This window comes from Ranitomeya variabilis, chromosome 1 (assembly GCF_051348905.1).
Source record: "Ranitomeya variabilis isolate aRanVar5 chromosome 1, aRanVar5.hap1, whole genome shotgun sequence".
In the NCBI taxonomy this organism is placed as follows: Eukaryota; Metazoa; Chordata; class Amphibia; order Anura; family Dendrobatidae; genus Ranitomeya; species Ranitomeya variabilis.
Window position 1 is genome coordinate 408,976,116 of NC_135232.1, and position 17,859 is coordinate 408,993,974.

General features: G+C 42.7%; 1 protein-coding gene across 20 annotated transcripts in view; it reads right to left on the reverse strand.

Annotated features, from left to right (window-relative positions):
- The window catches only part of PTPRD (protein tyrosine phosphatase receptor type D), a 2,959,440-nt gene that overhangs the window by 720,885 nt on the left and 2,220,696 nt on the right, over positions 1-17,859 (reverse strand). For all 20 annotated transcript variants that reach the window (XM_077249189.1, XM_077249205.1, XM_077249204.1 and 17 more), the window contains exon 8: positions 186-226. The gene's annotated coding sequence lies outside the window, so the exon portion shown is untranslated. The remainder of the gene's footprint in view (positions 1-185; positions 227-17,859) is intronic.

Genomic DNA, 17,859 nt, shown 5'->3' on the forward strand with positions numbered 1-17,859 from the left:
ATCTATCTACCTATCTATCTATCTATCTATCTATCTATCTATCTATCTATCTATCTATCTATCTATCTATCTATCTATATATAATAGAAATAACTGGTTAGGATTCCCATATGTAGCACTTCATTGTAAAGAAAAAATCATACCCAGTACAGTATTACATTTATTCAATAAATTTAGCGTCCTACCTTGTATCCTTTGTCTGTGTGTGGTTTTCCAGTCCTGCAACCTGTAGAAATACAAAGTGCATGTTAGATTTGTCTATGTGTTTGATAGGATTCCATCATTGCTACAGGAATTGATCTTTTTTTTACTTGATATGGCAAAGCAATCAAAAAAGATAGTTAGTCTAGGTAATCCATAGATTTAGGGTATGTGGACAAGTTGCGGATTTTGCTGCGGATCCGCAGCGGATTGGCCGCTGCGGATTCGCAGCAGTTTTCCATGAGTTTACAGTACCATGGAAAACAAAATCCGCAGTGCACATGCTGCAGAAAAAAACGCGGGGAAACGTAGCGTTGTTTATTCCGCAGCATGTCAATTCTTTCTGCAGATTCCGCAGCGGTTTACACCTGCTCCTTAATAGGAATCCGCAGGTGTAAAACCACAGGTGGAATCCGCACAAAATCCGCCAAAAATTGCGGTAAATCCACAGTAATTCCGCAGGAAACCTGCAGTGTGGTTTACCTGTGGATTTACCAAAATCAGTCCGGAAACATCCGCTGAGTAATCCACAGCGTGTGCACATACCCTATGCCTACTATCTAGTCCATTCCTTAAATATGTCCAGGTCAGCAAACTATATGGAACAATATAAAACTGATCAAATATTTTGAAGGCTTTGATACTTCTGATAAAGTTTTAAATGTTGTTTCTGAAAAAAACTGTTGATGTAAGTACTACACAACTTTGTGTCTCTTGCTTTGAAGTGACTGATGCACAAGAAATGCTCTATTTTTGTCATGGTGGTACTGTAGAGGCTGTGATGTACCACCTAGTGTATTGAGAGACAGGTATGTATCACACAGACAGAGGTCTGCTGCGATCTGAATCCAGGACAGGTTGCTGGGTCTTTTTGACCCACAAACCTGTATATTTCACGGATAACCAGAAAGTGATGGGCGGGACTGGTTAACCACAGACCTCCCAGGGGTGTGTTCCTGTGAGGTCAGAAAGGTCCTATATGCTTCCTGGTTGCATGACACATGGGAAGAGGAAAAGGCCATGTGGGAGTCTGGAGCTGGCTGGAGCTCCTGAAAGTCCAGGAAGATACTAAGGGTCTGGACTAGGGACAGGACCCATGTGAAGCCAGTTTGTGAAGCCTGGAAAAATGTTAAACAGGAAACCCTGAGCATGGGGAATTGTGTCCACTGATTAGTGTCAGTTACTGACCTGTGTGGAGACAACCACAGTTGAAAATGGACTAATATGGCAGATACATTTCTGTCAAACATATACAGATGTATCTGTAACATATATTGTCTTAACCCCTTCATGATCCAGCCTATTTTGGCCTTAATGACCTTGCTGTTTTTTGCAATTCTGACCAGTGTCCCTTTATGAGGTAAAAACTCAGGAACGCTTCAACGGATCCTAGCGATTCTGAGACTGTTTTTTCGTGACATATTGGGCTTCATGGTAGTGGTAAATTTAGGTCGATAATTTCTGAGTTTATTTGTGAAAAAAACAGAAATTTGGCAAAAATTTTGAAAATTTCGCAATTTTCACATTTTGAATTTTTATTCTGTTAAACCAGAGAGTTATGTGACACAAAATAGTTAATAAATAACATTTCCCACATGTCTACTTTACATCAGCACAATTTTGGAAACATTTTTTTTTTTTGCTAGGAAGTTATAAGGGTTAAAATTTGACCAGTGATTTCTCATTTTTACAACAAAATTTACAAAACCATTTTTTTTAGGGACCACCTCACATTTGAAGTCAGTTTGAGGGTTCTATATGGCTGAAAATACCTAAAAGTGACACCATTCTAAAAACTGCACCCCTCAAGGTGCTCAAAACCACATTCAAGAAGTTTATTAACCCTTCAGGTGTTTCACAGCAGCAGAAGCAACATGGAAGTAAAAAATGAACATTTAACTTTTTAGTCACAAAAATGATCTTTTAGCAACAATTTTTTTATTTTCCCAAGGGTAAAAAGAGAAACTGGACCACGGACGTTGTTGTCCAATTTGTTCTGAGTACGCTGATACCTCATATGTGGGGGTAAACCACTGTTTGGGCGCACGGCAGGGCTCGGAAGGGACTTTTTCAATGAAAAATTGGCTCCAATCTTTAGCGGACACCATGTCGCGTTTGGAGAGCCCCCGTGTGCTTAAACATTGGAGCTCCCCCGCAAGTGACCCCATTTTGGAAACTAGACCCCCCAAGGAACTTATCTAGAAGCATAGTGAGCACTTTAATCCCCCAGGTGCTTCACAAATTGATCCGTAAAAATGAAAAAGTACTTTTTTTTCACAAAAAAATTATTTTAGCCTCAATTTTTTCATTTTCACATGGGCAACAGGATAAAATGGATCCTAAAATTTGTTGGGCAATTTCTCCTGAGTACACCAATACCTCACATGTGGGGTTAAACCACTGTTTGGGCACATGGTAAGGCTCGGAAGGGAAGGAGCGCCATTTGACTTTTTGAATGAAAAATTATCTCCATCGTTAGCGGACACCATGTCGCATTTGGAAAGCCCCTGTGTGCCTAAACATTGGAGCTCCTCCACAAGTGACCCCATTTTGGAAACTAGACCCCCCAAGGAACTCATCTAGAGGCATAGTGAGCACTTTAAACCCCCAGGTGCTTCACAAATTGATCCGCAAAAATGAAAAAGTACTTTTTTTCACAAAAAAATTATTTTAGCCTCAATTTTTTCATTTTCACATGGGCAACAGGATAAAATGGATCCTAAAATTTGTTGGGCAATTTCTCCTGAGTACACCGATACCTCACATGTGGGGGTAAACCACTGTTTGGGCACATGGTAAGGCTCGGAAGGGAAGGAGAGCCATTTGACTTTTTGAATGAAAAATTATCTCCATCGTTAGCGGACACCATGTCGCATTTGGAAAGCCCCTGTGTGCCTAAACATTGGAGCTCCTCCACAAGTGACCCCATTTTGGAAACTAGACCCCCCAAGGAACTCATCTAGAGGCATAGTGAGCACTTTAAACCCCCAGGTGCTTCACAAATTGATCTGCAAAAATGAAAAAGTACTTTTTTTTCACACAAAATTTCTTTTAGCCTCAATTCTTTCATTTTCACATGGGCAACAGGATAAAATGGATCCTAAAATTTGTTGGGCAATTTCTCCTGAGTATGCCGATACCTCATATGTGGGGGTAAACCACTGTTTGGGTGCACGGGAAGGCTCGGAAGGGGAGGCGTGCCATTTGACTTTTTGAATGGAAAATTAGCTCCAATCGTTAGCGGACACCATGTCGCATTTGGAGAGCCCCTGTGTGCCTAAACATTGGAGCTCCCCTACAAGTGACCCCATTTTGGAAACTAGACCCCCCAAAGACCTTATCTAGATGCATAGTGAGCACTTATAACCCCCAGGTGCTTCACAGAAGTTTATAACGCAGAGCCGTGAAAATTAAAAAATAATTTTTCTTTCCTCAAAAATGATTTTTAGCCCAGAATTTTTTATTTTCCCAAGGGTAGTAGGAGAAATTGGACCCAAATTGTTGTTGTCCAGTTTGTCCTGAGTACGATGATACCCCATATGTGGGGGTAAACCACTGTTTGGGCGCACGGCAGGGCTCGGAAGGGAAGGCACGCTATTTGGCTTTTTGAATGGAAAATTAGCTCCAATGATTAGCGGACACCATGTCGCGTTTGGAGAGCCCCTGTGTGCCTAAACATTGGAGCTCCCGCACAAGTGACCCCATTTTGGAAACTAGACCTCCCAAGGAACTAATCTAGATGTGTGGTGAGCACTTTGAACCCCCAAGTGCTTCACAGAAGTTTATAACGCAGAGCCATGAAAATAAAAAATAATTTTTCTTTCCTCAAAAATGATTTTTTAGCCCACAATTTTTTATTTTCCCAAGGGTAACAGGAGAAATTGGACCCCAAAAGTTGTTGTCCAGTTTCTCCTGAGTACGTTAATACCCCATATGTGGGGGTAAACCACTGTTTTGGCACACGTCGGGGTTCGGAAGGGAAGTAGTGATGTTTTGAAATGCAGACTTTGATGGAATGCTCTGCGGGCGTCAGGTTGCGTTTGCAGAGCCCCTGATGTGCCTAAACAGTAGGAACTCCCCACAATTGACTCCATTTTGGAAACTAGACCCCCAAGGGAACTTATCTAGATGTGTAGTGAGCACTTTGAACCCCCAAGTGCTTCACAGAAGTTTATAACGCAGAGCCGTGAAAATAATAAATGTGTTTCCTTTCCTCAAAAATATTTTTTTAGCCCAGAATTTTTTATTTTTGCAAGAGTAACAGGAGAAATTGGACCCCAAAAGTTGTTGTCCAGTTTCTCCTGAGTACGCTGATACCCCATTTGTGGGGGTAAACCACTGTTTGGGCACATGCCGGGGCTCGGAAGGGAAGTAGTGACGTTTTGGAATGCAGACTTTGATGGAATGGTCTGCGGGCATCATGTTACGTTTGCAGAGCCCCTGATATGCCTAAACAGTAGAAACCCCCCACAAGTGACCCCATTTTGGAAACTAGACCCCCCAAGGAACTTATCTAGATGTGTGGTGAGCACGTTCAACCCCCAAGTGCTTCACAGAAGTTTACAACGCAGAGCCGTGAAAATAAAAAATCATTTTTCTTTCCTCAAAAAAGATATTTTAGCAAGCAATTTTTTATTTTCACAAGGGTAACAGGAAAATTTGGACCCCAATATTTCTTGCCCAGTTTGTTGTGAGTACGCTGATTCCCCATATGTGGGGGTAAACCACTGTTTGGGCACACGTCAGGGCTCGGAAGGGAAGTAGTGACATTTGAAATGCAGACTTTGATGGAATGGTCTGCGGGCGTCACATTGCATTTGCAGAGCCCCTGATGTGCCTAAACAGTAGAAACACCCCACAAGTGACCCCATTTTGGAAACTAGACCCCCGAAGGAACTTATCTAGATGTGTGGTGAGCACTTTCAACCCCCAAGTGCTTCACAGAAGTTTATAACGCAGAGCCGTGAAAATAAAATTGTTCTTTCCTCAAAAATTATGTTTTAGCAAGTAATTTTTTATTTTTGCAAGGGTAACAGGAGAAATTGGACCCCAACAGTTGTTGCCCAGTTTGTCCTGAGTATGCTGGTACCCCAAATGTGGGGGTAAACCACTGTTTGGGCGCACGTCGGGGCTTGGAAGGGCGGGAGCACCATTTGACTTTTTGAACGCAAGATTGGCTGGAATCAATGGTGGCGCCATGTTGCGTTTGGAGACCCCTGATGTGCCTAAACAGTGGAAACCCCTCAATTCTAACATCAACACTAACCCCAACACACCCCTAATCCTAATCCCAACTGTAGCCATAACCCTAATCACAACCCTAACCCCAACACACCCCTAACCACAACCCTAACCGCAACACACCCGTAACCCTAATTCCAACCCTAATCCTAACCCTAATCCCAACCGTAACCCTAATCCCAACCCTAACCACAACTGTAACCCCAACACACCCCTAACCCTATCCGTAACCCTAACCACAAGCCTAATCTTAACCCTATTTCAAACCCTAGCCCTAATTCCAACCCTAACTCTAATTCCAACCCTAACCCTAAGGCTATGTGCCCACGTTGCGGATTCGTGTGAGATTTTTCCGCACGATTTTTGAAAAATCTGCAGGTAAAAGGCACTGCGTTTTACCTGCGGATTTACAGCAGATTTCCAGTGTTTTTTTGTGCGGATTTCACCTGCGGATTCCTATTGAGGAACAGGTGTAAAACGCTGCGGAATCCGCACAAAGAATTGACATGCTGCGGAAAATACAACGCAGCGTTTCTGCACGGAATTTTCCGCACCGTGGGCACAGCGGATTTGGTTTTCCTTAGGTGTACATGGTACTGTAAACCTGATGGAAAACTGCTTCGAATTCGCAGCGGCCAATCCGCTGCGGATCCGCGGCCAATCCGCTGCGGATCCGCGGCCAATCCGCTGCCAATCCGCTGCCGATCCGCTGCGGATCCGCTGCGGATCCTCTGCCGATCCGCTGCGGATCCGCGGCCGATCCGCTGCGGATCCGCGGCCGATCCGCTCTGTGTGCACATGCCATAACCCTACCCCTAACCCTACCCGTAACCCTAACCCTACCCATAACCCTACCCCTAGTTCTAACCCTAGTTCTAACCCTAACCCTAGTGGAAAAAGAAAAAAAATATTTTCTTTATTTTATTATTGTCCCTACCTATGGGGGTGATAAAGGGGGGGGTTTATTTATTATTTTTTTATTTTGATCGCTGTGATAGAACCTACCACAGCGATCAAAATGTACTTTGCCGGCCGGCAGATTCGGCGGGCGCACTGCGCATGCGCCCACCATTTTGGAAAATGGCGGCGCCCAGGGAGAAGACGGACCGACTTCGGGAGGCTCGGTAAGTATGAGGGGGTGGTGGGGGGGTGGATCGGAGCACAGGGGGGGGGATCAGTGGACCGGGGGAGCGGACAGGTGCACGGGGGAGCGGACAGGGGGACGGAGGGGGGTACCGGACAGAACGGAGAACTGGGGAGGAGATCGGGGGCGGTAAGGGGGGGCAGAACATGATTTCCAGCCATGGCAGATGCTATTGCAGCATCGGCCATGGCTGGATTGCAGTATTTCACCATTTTCATAGGTGAAATATTGCAAATTGCTCTGATTGGCTGTTGCACTTTCAACAGCCAATCAGAGCGATCGTAGCCACGTGGGGGCAAAGCCACCCCCCCCTGGGCTGAAGTACAACTCCCCCTCTCCCTGCAGATCGGGTAAAATAGGAGTTAACCCTTTCACCCGATCTGCAGGGACGCGATCATTCCATGACGCCACATAGGCGTCATGGGTCGGATTGACACTGACTTTCATGACGCCTACGTGGCGTCAAAGGTCGGGAAGGGGTTAAAAAGCTAGATTTTACTAATAATGAAAAAAAATAAATCACCAACCCAATGTATGAAACAAAAAATTTGTGTTAAAAAAATACATATTTTGGCCCCTGCGAGTGTCCATCAATACGGACATCACCGATAAACCACACTCCAAGCTCGTTATGCTACTGCACGGCAGCGCCATCGGCTGAGGATGCCCACCGACTATTCCAGTCACAAGCGTGCAGGGGATTTTTTCATCCATGGGAGGATGCTCCCTCTGTTCTTGGACTGTCAGCGCCGCCCTCACCCTTAGCAGCACGGTCGGTACCATTGCAGCAGAAGCAACTACATCTGTGTCTGGGTACATCAGCCACAACAATAGAGGTATCTAACACTCACTTTTCAGCTCTATTTTTTCAACCTATGATCTAGCGCGGCATCCTTATTGGGACTATTTGTGTCTTTTTAAAACTATATGTTTTCCCACCTGCATTAGTACAGGGTCTTGTACGGACAGACTGGGACAGACGCCGCCGAGTGGGGGCGCCAAACAATCGTTTCTTTCTAGGGTGCCAACCTCCACACCCAGGCAGGATTCATATAGGGTTTGACCAGGTTACTTGGGATACTTTATCTTAGGGTATCAGTCTATGTATTTTTGTAATTTTTGAACACGTATTTTTTGTTTCACACATTGGTTAGTGTTTTTTTCTTTAAATTATTAATACAATCTAGCTTTTTAAGGGAATATACAGTATGTTACACATAAATTTGTTTTTCCCTAGTCTAAAGATGTTTTTTGTTTACTAAGCATAGAGATGTGCCGCTGAAGAGAATGGACTGACTGTCAGTTATGTGAGAGTTACATAACATATAGTGGTTTATGCTTGTATAATAAACCAGAAATGGACTAGTTTAAAGGAAGACACTGTTACTGTATGTTTTCGCGCTGCCAACTGAGTGTATCCCAACCCACTTAGTGATTGCTACATCACAAGGGATAGGCCAGTTCTTGCTCGGTTCCTCTACAAAGTAGTGCTCATCACTGGGGTTTAAGCAACATGCCATTCTGTGATCAGCTTAGTGTCATCATGACTAGTGTTGAGCACTCCTGAGGAGTTTAGGGCCTGCGATGACGTCGCGGCCTGTGATTGGTCACGTGAGCGGTCACATGAGCAGCACGCGACCAATCACAAGCCGCAACTTCATCGAAGGTCTTAAACTGCTCATTCTTAGGAACGGAGGCTGCCGGTTACAATCGGTAAGATCCAGGGGCCCCCGGACGGGTGAGTATATCCATATTTTTTATTTTAATTCTTTATTTTTTACATGAATATGGATCCCAGGGCCTGAAGGAGAGTTTCCTCTCCTTGAGACTCTGGGAACCATCCAGGATACCTTCCGATACTTGAGTCCCATTGACTTGTATTGGTATCGGGTATCGGTATCGGCGATATCCGATATTTTTCGGGTATCGGCCGATACTATCCGATACCGATACTTTCAAGTATCGGAAGGTATCGCTCAACACTAATCATGACTAATCTGATGAAACAGTAAACCACTTTAATTATGAAATATATTGTGCCAAACTTCTTGACCATTCATGTCCACTCATCTGCACCCCCAAATCTCTCTTAATTGGAGATGAGCCAACCTGAACTAAAAAGTTTGGGGTTCATACTGAACAGTTAGTGTCCGGAGCTAAACACCGAACACAGACTTCTCACAGAAGTCCTTTGCAACGTTTGGAGTTTTGGGGAAGATCCTTTTGCAGAGAGAGAGATTTTCCGGATCCAAAGTTCGAATCTTCAATGTTTTCAATGGGGTTCAGGTTCTGGTTCAAGTTTGGGGACAGTTCTGGTACCTGAACCAATTTCTGAACTAAAGATCAGGTCGGGTACCAGAACCAGAACTTCCACAGAAAAATAAAATCAGATAAAAAAAAGCAATGGCTCTTGGAAGGCAAAAAGTAAGAGAAGAAAAATGTAGGTGCCAAATACTTTGATTTCTAATTTCTTCACAATGGAGAAGCGTAATTAAAAACATTTTATTCCCCTATGTAGCAATTATTATAACATCTGTCCAGTTCAACATGTAAAATTTGGTGAAAAGTCCTCTTTATAGAGTTAAAATGAACAAGTCAGCTGTTAATGTAGCCATATATTGGGTCTCACCAGTTTTAAATGTAACTACACAATCCAGGACACTCCAGTCAGAGCAGAGTGCTCAGTGAGTGAGTCGGGGTGGAAAGGGTAATACCCCTTTAAAGGGAATCTGTCAGCAGGATGTTTCTACCTCATCTGAGAGCAGAAAAAACAAATACTGTAACCTTGTAAACCATTGGTAACCCGGATAAAAATCCACCTTTAATTAATTATTTTAAAACCATGTAACAACCACAAACAACATTACACAAACAACAAAAACACACAACTGTGCAATCTAGATAATCCCTACCACAACAACCTAATAAATCCGACCTATCAGTGGAGGTTGGCACCCTATATATATACAACTCCTGGCAAAAATTATGGAATCACCGGCCTTGGAGGATGTTAATTCAGTTGTTTAATTTTCTAGAAAAAAAGCAGATAACAGACATGGCACAAAACTAAAGTCATTTCAAATGGCAATTTTCTGGATTTAAGAAACACAAAAAGAAATCAAGAACAAAAAATGTGGTAGTCAGTAATGGTTACTTTTTTTAACCAAGCATAGGGAAAAAATTATGGAATCACTAAATTTTGAGGAAAAAAATATGGAATCACCCTGTAAATTTTCATACCCAAAAATAACACCTGCATCAAATTAGATCTGCTCGTTAGTCTGCATCTGAAAAGGAGTAATCACACCTTGGAGAGCTGTTGAACCAAGTAGACTGACGTGAATCATGGCTCCAACACGAGAGATGTCAATTGAAACCAAGGAGAGGATAATCAAACTCTTAAAAGAGGCTAAATCATCACGCAATGTTGCAAAAGATGTTGGTTGTTCACAGTCAGCTATGTCTAAAATTTGGACCAAATACAGACAACATGGGAGGGTTGTTAAAGGCAAACATACTCATAGACCAAGGAAGACATCAACGCATCAAGACCAATATGTCTCCAAAGCAGGAAATGTACAACAAAACAAGTGAGGAACGAATGGGTGGAAACTGGAGTCAGCGTCTGTGACCAAACTGTAAGAAACCGCCTAAAGGAAATGGGATTTACATACAGAAAATCTAAACGAAAGCCATCATTAACACCTAAACAGAAAAAAACAAGGTTACAATGGGCTAAGGAAAAGCAATTGTGTACTGTGGATGACTGGATGAAAATCATATTCAGTGATGAATCACGAATCTGCATTGGGCAAGGTGATGATGCTGGAACTTTTGTTTGGTGCCATTCCAATGAGATTTATAAAGATGACTGCCTGAAGAGAACATGCACATTTCCACAGTCATTGATGATATGGGGCTGCGTGTCAGCTAAAGACACTGGGGAGATGGCTGCAATTACATCTTCAATAAATGCACAAGTTTTTGTTGATATTTTGAACACTTTTCTTATCCCATCAATTGAAAGGATGTTTGGGGATGATGAAATCATTTTTCAAGATGATAATTCATCCTGCCATAGAGCAAAAACTGTGAAAACATTCCTTGAAAAAAGACACATAAGGTCAGTGTCATGGTCTGCAAATAGTGCGGATCTCAATGCAATTGAAAATCTTTGGTGGAAGTTGAAGAAAATGGTCCATGACAAGGCTCCAACCTGCAAAGCTGATCTGGCAACAGCAATCAGAGAAGGTTGGAGCCAGATTGATGAAGTGTACTGTTTCAAACTCATTAAGTCCATGTCTCAGAGACTGCAAGCTGATATAAAGGCCAGAGGCGGTGCAACAAAATACTAATGATGTGTTGGAGTGTTTTTTTGTTTGTTTTTCATGATTCCATGATTTTTACCTCAGAATTGAGTGATTCCATGATTTTTCCCCTATGCTTGGTTAAAAAAGTAACCATTACTGACTACCACATTGTTTGTTCTTGATTTCTTTTAGTGTTTCTTAAAGCCAGAAAGTTGCTATTTGAAATGACTTTAGCTTTGTGACATGTCTGTGATCTGCTTTTTTTCTACAAAATTAAACAACTGAATGAACATCCTCCAAGGCCGGTGATTCCATAATTTTTGCCAGGGGTTGTATATGCGAGATTGGCGCCCCCGCTCACCTTCAGCTGACCCTATATCTCCTATATGCGCCCTAATTTAGTGTCTCATTTGAACCATCAAATATGCATGACCGGAAAGTTAGATAGGGAATTATAAAAGCTGATATTGACTGAAGAATAAATTGCGGCAGGGTGAAAGACACGGACAACAACAAAGTGCAAGAAGTGCTTGTGAATAAAAACACCCTCACTATCTCTGTACCCTGCTGATATCAAAACCTGCCTAACTGTGGGGGTTGGCGCCCTGCTTGTCAGCGGATGTGGCACCCCCACTCAACGGTGGCTGACCCTTGGAGACCCTATAGATATTAATTTGCTCAAAAATGTTTAAATGATAAGCTCACATTTGGTAGCCACATCATGAATGTAAGACAGAAAAAATCAATAGCAATATTCAGCCCTAGTTATTGGCTGATATTACACACATATAAATGATAACAGAGAGTGAGGATCGATACTCATCATTAGTGTTGAGCATTCCGATACCGCAAGTATCGGGTATCAGCTGATACTTGCGGGTATCGGAATTCCGATACCGAGATCCGATACTTTTGTGGTATCGGGTATCGGTATCGAAACAACATTAATGTGTAAAATACAACATTAATGTGTAAAATAAAGAATTAAAATAAAAAATATTGCTATACTCACCTCTCCGACGCAGCCTGGACCTCACCGAGAGAACCGGCAGCGTTCTTTGCTTAAAATGCGCGCTTTTCCTTCCTTCCGTGACGTCACGGCTTCTGATTGGTCGCGTGCCGCCCATGTGGCCGCGACGCGACCAATCACAGCAAGCCGTGACGTAATTTTCAGGTCCTTCTAGGCATTCAGTATTTTAAAATTACGTTCCGGCTTTGTGATTGGTCGCGTCGCGGTCACATGGGTGACGCGACCAATCACAAGCCGTGACGTCACGGGAGGCAGGAGACGCGCGCATTTTTAAAATTACGTCACGGCTTGTGATTGGTTGCGTGCCGCCCATGTGACCGCGACGCGACCAATCACAGCAAGCCGTGACGTAATTTCAGGTCCTGAATGCAGAAATAGGCATCAGGACCTGAAATTACGTCACGGCTTGCTGTGATTGGTAGCGTCGCGGTCACATGGGCGGCACGCAACCAATCACAAGCCGTGACGTAATTTTAAAAATGCGCGCGTCTCCTGCCTCCCGTGACGTCACGGCTTGTGATTGGTCGCGTCGCCCATGTGACCGCGACGCGACCAATCACAAAGCCGGAACGTAATTTTAAAATACTGAATGCCTAGAAGGACCTGAAAATTACGTCACGGCTTGCTGTGATTGGTCGCGTCACAGCCACATGGGCGGCACGCGACCAATCACAAGCCGTGACGTCACGGAAGGAAGGAAAAGCGCGCATTTTAAGCAAAGAACGCTGCCGGTTCCCTCGGTGAGGTCCAGGCTGCGTCGGAGAGGTGAGTATAGCAATATTTTTTATTTTAATTCTTTATTTTACACATTAATATGGTTCCCAGGTCCTGAAGGAGAGTTTCCTCTCCTTCAGACCCTGGGAACCATCAGGGATACCGTCCGATACTTGAGTCCCATTGACTTGTATTGGTATCGGGTATCGGTATCGGATTAGATCCGATACTTTGCCGGTATCGGCCGATACTTTCCGATACCGATACTTTCAAGTATCGGACGGTATCGCTCAACACTACTCATCATATATGCTGATTATTGCACCTCAACGCGTTTCACCTCTAGGGATCATCAGGAGGCAATGATCGATCCCCACTCTCTGTTATCATTTATATGTGTGTAATATCAGCCAATAACTAGGGCTGAATATTGCTATTGATTTTTCCTGTCTTACATTCATGATGTGGCTACCAAATGTGAGTATCATTTAAACATTTTTGAGCAAATTAATATCTATAGGGTCTGCAAGGGTCAGCCACCGTTGAGTGGGGGCGCCACATCCGCTGACAAGCAGGGCACCAACCCCCACAGTTAGGCAGGTTTTGATATCAGCAGGGTACAGAGATAGTGAGGGTGTTTTTGACATTGACAGCTGGCATCAACTACAGCCAAAAGCCCAGTTAAATAACACGGCCAGGGAACCGATTAGTGAGAGCAGCTGCTAAGTTCCACTTGAAACCACCAGAGGGAGCCCAAGAGCAGAACTCCCAAAAATACCATTCGCAACCACAGGATGGAGCCCACGAACGGAATTCACAACAGTACCCTCCCCTTGAGGAGGGGTCACCGAACCCTCACCAGAGCCCCCAGGCCGATCGGGACGAGCCAAATGAAAAGCACGTACCAAATCGGCAGCATGGACATCGGAGGCAAAAACCCAAGAGTTATCCTCCTGGCCATAACCCTTCCACTTGACCAGATACTGAAGTTTCCGCCTAGAAAGACGAGAATCCAAAATCTTCTCCACCACCAGGGATTATCTAGATTGCACGGTTGTGTGTTTTTGTTGTTTGTGAAATGTTGTTTGTGGTTGTTACGTGGTTTTAAAATAATTAATTAAAGGTGGATTTGTATCAGGGTTACCAATGGTTTACAAGGTTATTTGGTTTTCCTGATTGATTTTTTGACCTTGAATTTAGCTATCAGCTTTCTTGTATTTGCCTCATCTGAGAGCAGCATAATGTAGGAAAAGAGAAACTGAATCCTATGATGTAGTTTACTATGTGCAGCATTTGTTTTGCAATCAGAATTTTTAGATGTAGTATGTAGCAGAGCTCAGAAAGCTAACCCTTCCCACACCACAGCCTTCTTTGCACATTGTCTATTGACAGTAATTAGTGCTGGAGGCAGACTTGGACCCGGCAGCACGTGAGCTGTAGTCTGGGCAGTGCTAATTTCCTAGTGATAAAACCTTCATTGCAAGTAAACAACAGCACACAGCCTAATAAGTGACACATCCCAGAAATCAGTGTCTCAGAACCTATCTTGTGCTGCACTTATCAAAAGCCTGACTACCTTTAAGAAAGAAAGTGACATTTATATATTTCTGAGAGAAACAACAGAGGAGCAGCACAAGAAAAAAAAGTTCTATAGAAAAATCTTTCATCATTTTTATTTCATGGGCAATAGAATATTCCCTGACATTTCAGCAGAGTAGACAGGACCTCTCTAACTGTTGTTGACAGCCTTATAATACATATTGGCACTGAGATACCAGTAAAGGCCACATTTCAGCGTGCTATATGTACTGTACATGGAAGACAGAGATAGAAGGCAGGATACTATTTATATCATGTCAAACCTGATATTTATACAGAAAATGGATCTTCATTTCTATTCTACTTTATCTACTGTTTGCTGCCGAGCTTGATTAATAATGTGATATTTACACATGTAATGAATTTGGTTCTCGATGCATTACAAACACTATAAGGATGCGATTTCATTAGCATATTTCGTATATAGTTTCTTACGGCATTATGGATGAACGTGCTGCCTCCTTTAAAATCCTTTTAACGTATCTTATTTTTTTCCAAGGACGTATGGGCATTCCCTTTAAAGTCAGCAATTCGAGAGAGATAACATGACGGTTTTGAAAATTAGTTGGAGCATTAATCCTTTCCCACTTTATGAGATATTCTCGAAACCAATTATACAGTATGTAAAATGAGAATGCAAAACAGTTTTAATTAAATATGTTTTATATATTTATGCGTACATATTGCATTACATAAATGTATTCATGATATTATATGCAAATGTATCTATATATTAGTTACCAAGTTATTAAACTGTTGAGGATATGCTACCTGATAGCAGAACACGCTCAAGTTATTGGACTTTATTTGTAAATTGGGTCATGTATGCAGAAAGTATTGGTAAAACCAGACAGCAGCTGAATCTCTCAGGATGTGTCCCATCGTCACACAGTACATTTGGAATACGTGATTTGGAGCTGATTAAAAAGGTTTTTCTATCCCTATAAATTGATAACATATCATTACAATTTTAATAATTTCATATTTTACTTGATTTCTTTCCTATCGATTTATAATGATTTTCCATTGAAACAGTAAGACTATTTTAGGCTATGTTCACATGATTTTTTTTCTTAAAGGGAATCTGTCAGTAGGATCAATCCTACTATGTGGGTGTGAGTCATAGGAAGCTGAATAAAATGGCACCTCGATATCTGAGCTTCGATGTCTTATTCCAAAGAAATTCACATTTTTCTTAATATATTGTACTGTCGGCGTCTCTGCCTGCAGTCCCTCTGTCCCTGCAGAGACGCAAGCATGCTCACCGCAACGGCCCCCATCCTGCTCCTTCCGGGTCTGCTTCTACCCGGGGTGCTTGCAGGACACATTGGTCCCTGGACTGTGCTTAGGGCACAAACGCACCCTTCCCATTTCTTAAAGGGGCCATGAGCATTCCTAAAAAGTGACCCCAGGCAATAGCTGAAGGAAACTTAATATTTAAAGCACCTTTTCCAACATGGAGGTGCCTGTGCAATGTTGTGAGTTTCTTTCCAAGCACTCTTGTGAGTTCTCCTGTCCCAGTGCTCATATCCCAGTATGCTGCACCTGCCAATGCTTATCTCTACGTCAGTCGGTCCCACTGCACCTGCCAGTGCACATCAAGATGTCAGCTGATCCAGTTGCACCTGCCAGAACTCATCACAATGTCAGCCGGCCCAGTTGCACCTGTCAGTTCTCATGTCAACATCAGCTGGTCCTGCTGCACCTGCCAGTGCTCATCTCAACATCAGACAGTCCTGATGCCCCTAACTTTGCCTATTTCTACATCACCTGGTCCAGTTGCACTTGCCAGTGCTCATCTCTTCATCAGCTAGTCGCGTCTGCATCTGTGGTACTTGTCATCTAACTCTGCCTGCCTGCATCTGTTGGACATTCCTTTGGTCCACCTCAGCTACCCATTCCTAGGGGGTCAACTGCCATCTAACCAAGGTCAGTCCTGGTGTAGCACCTGGACCACCTCCCTTGTCTCTCCTCGGATCTCGGTTTTGTACACTGCTGCATATTCATTGTCAGATTGGGTGATGCTCCTAGTCACGCCCTTCCAGGCCTTCCTTGGACTCCGCACAGTGGTTCCACCACCAAGCCCATTACATATATAAATGAGCTGCTATGATCTATGGGCCGAACATAGATCTGCATGAGAATCTGCCTCCAAAGATTATTTTAAAATAAAGGGGGCGTTACCAGTGTGAGACATGTAATGACTGACAGCCTGCTCTCCTGAGATCCATGTCTCACACGGGCAACAGCCCCTTTCATTTTAAATAAACTCTAGAGGCAAAATCTCATGCGGATCCATGTCCGGCCCATAGATCTTAACAGCTCATTTAAATATAATAAGAAAAACATGGATATCTCAGGAATAAAATATTGGATCATAGATATTCAGATATATTCAGATATTTTATTCAGCTCCCTATAACCTACATATCTATGTTGACCCTACTGACAGATTCAGTATAAATTACACAGGTCTGCAAAAACATTTTTTTCAAGGGCTGTTTTGGTTATTCCACGTAATCTTTATGTTTTTAAGTGCGCTTAATCCAAAAATGACCTCCGTTTTGTCATAGGACATCACGTTTTCTGACAATTTAAGTTACTATGTTAAATAAGACAATACCTCAAAATAAATGAAAATAGACTCATAAAATTAATTTTTTATTGCAAATGTTTCATGAAAATCATTTTTTAACTGCAATGAGCTCACTAGCACACACTAAAATCGATTCTTCTTCCCTGTGAGGCTTCTCTTGGTACATTTACGCTTGTGAGTAGCATCTGGAATGTCTCTCTGAAGCGTCCAACAGTAGTCTGCCATCATTGTAATGCTCCATCTTCCCTGGCATCTTCTTTCCATCTCTTTAATGTTCTGGTGGAATCATTCACCTTGCTCTTCACTCACAGCTCCCAAATTTTCAGGAAAGTTGTCGAGGTGGGAATGGAGGAAATGCACTTTCAAACTCATCAGGCAACCTAAAGCTTGAAATGCTTTCAGCATTCGTCCGACAATTTTTTTGTAGTCAGGGTCTTTGTTATTGCCTAAAAATTTCTCTACGACCTCTTTAAATGCAAACCACTGTTCTTTTTGAGGATGCATCATGGTATTGATAAACTCTTGATCAGCTATAAGCCTTCTAATGTCTGGTCTGACGAACACACCTTCCTTCAATTTTGCCTCCGAGAGGCTTGGAAACTTGGTGACCAAGTATTTGAAGCATTCTCCATCTTTTGGAAGTGATTTTACAAATTGCTTCATCAATCCCAATTTTATGTGGAGAGGTGGTAGAAGAACTTTATGGGGAGGAACCAAACTTTCTCGGAGGACATTTTTTCACCAACTGTGAACAGGCGAGAACCAAGATAAAACAATTGAATCAAGCCCGGGCATGTAAGAGCCTGCTCGCTCAGCTTGCAACATGTTGATGCTGGTTTCATTAGCTCACTCTGAAAATTCTTTTCTTTAAAAGTTATATTTTTTTGGCATTGTATATCTTCAATGCATTGATGTGAATTAATTAATAATAATTTTGACTTTCAAAACCCTAAGATAAAAAAAATACCAAAAATTGAGAAAAATATACTAAATTTGAAGAGAATTTTGCATTTTATGGCAAATC